The 1,460-nt window shown below is 46.4% G+C and overlaps 1 long non-coding RNA gene across 1 annotated transcript; it reads right to left on the reverse strand.

Annotated features, from left to right (window-relative positions):
* Nucleotides 1–234: 234 nt before the first annotated feature.
* Nucleotides 235–1,284, reverse strand: LOC103897044. The gene is made up of 2 exons (XR_657461.2): nucleotides 1,124–1,284; nucleotides 235–1,037 (listed from the first exon to the last, which is right to left on the reverse strand). It is a non-coding gene; the product is annotated as an uncharacterized LOC103897044 (long non-coding RNA).
* Between the last annotated feature and the right edge of the window lie 176 nt (nucleotides 1,285–1,460).

Genomic DNA, 1,460 nt, shown 5'->3' on the forward strand with positions numbered 1-1,460 from the left:
GGAACATAAGGAGTACGAAAAAGCAGTTTAAATGTTCGAAATAAAAATTGTGAGGTGACTTTCCTTGAAAATAAGGAATCTATCTTCTTCCATGTGCTCAAAAATTACAGACTTAAAAGGAGTTTGATGGAAAGTCGTCATTAACAACCAAGATTTCTTCTTCTATTTTATTTCTTTGAAAATTATTCACCAACTATTTGGCATTTCTTAAGAAAAAAAACCAAAAAAACAAGCAAGGACGAATGTACTTTGTATTAATTGAGAAAACAGTGCTCAACTTTACAATGACCCAACTACTCCAGTTGAGTTGCGGCAAGGGTATATGACAGGATCCTGTATGTTCTTCTTGGGCCAGAATGATGAGCTGTGGAATATGATGTTCCACATACGACAAAGTAATAATTGGAAAACTCGTAATAATTTATGCTATTGTTAAGGTCAGTGCTTAAGAACAGTTCGGCCTCCACACTTTTTAGAAAGGAATTTTGTATAAAACCAAACAGAAAGGGATTCTAAGCACGGCTGGGGCCTTTGCTGCTAGCATGCCTTGATCATTAATGACGTTTTATTAAGTCATTCAAAGTGAGGAAAGAAAAGCGTGAAGGGAAACACGTGATGCATGTCTCTTTTTGCTGACTTTACTTTTACTTTCTGCGTATCTTAGCAGAAAAAAATATTTTAGTAGAAAGAGCAACTACAATTCTTAAAGCACTGTCCTGCTCTGGAATTCTGGAAGTCAAGAAAGGTCAGCACTGCTGATGCAACTCCTCTGCCTTTTACTTGAGAGCCGTTATGTCTAACGAGACCCCTCTTGCTGTTGCTACCCACTTGTCTACGAGCACTCTGGAAGCTGTAGATTTGAGCTGCAATCCACAGGAGGAGGTTTATTTTCAGATCTGCATCTAAAGCTGCCCTGTTAGGACTCGAAATTGCTCTGCTGACGCCTCATTCAGTAGTTGGCCACGCCTAGCGGCTAACACGGGAGAAGGTACAGGGAAACCTGTTGTGTCGGCAGCACGCAGACGTCGGTTTGAGCTCTGTAATTAAAAGAGAAGACGTTAGATGTACACCATTTGCTAATAATGACTTTACTAACAGTGCTAGAAAGACCATTTTAACTCACGCTGCTGCTCAGAACTCGCTTGGAGGCAGCACTGCACGGCCGCGCTACCCTCTCGCCCAGTTGTTCTTTTCCAGCCCTCTTGACACCACCTCGGGACTGCAGCGGGCAGCGACAAGAACACCGTCCGTTTCGTAACCAACACGCTAACACGGGAGGGGAGGGGGCCGGGCCGGGTGGGCAGAGGGAGACGTGCGAGGACTAACACGGGGTAGGGCGGCCGCGGTCCCCGTGCCCGCCCGGCCCCGGCGCGCCTCGGCGGGGGCCGAGCTCCTTACGCACAAACTTACATAAGCGCCCCGCCTCTGCCCCGCAGGGTGCGGTGGGGTGGGATCGGATC

The sequence above is a fragment of the Aptenodytes forsteri genome, unplaced genomic scaffold (assembly GCF_000699145.1).
Source record: "Aptenodytes forsteri isolate BGI_AS27 unplaced genomic scaffold, ASM69914v1 Scaffold482, whole genome shotgun sequence".
NCBI classification, from domain to species: Eukaryota; Metazoa; Chordata; class Aves; order Sphenisciformes; family Spheniscidae; genus Aptenodytes; species Aptenodytes forsteri.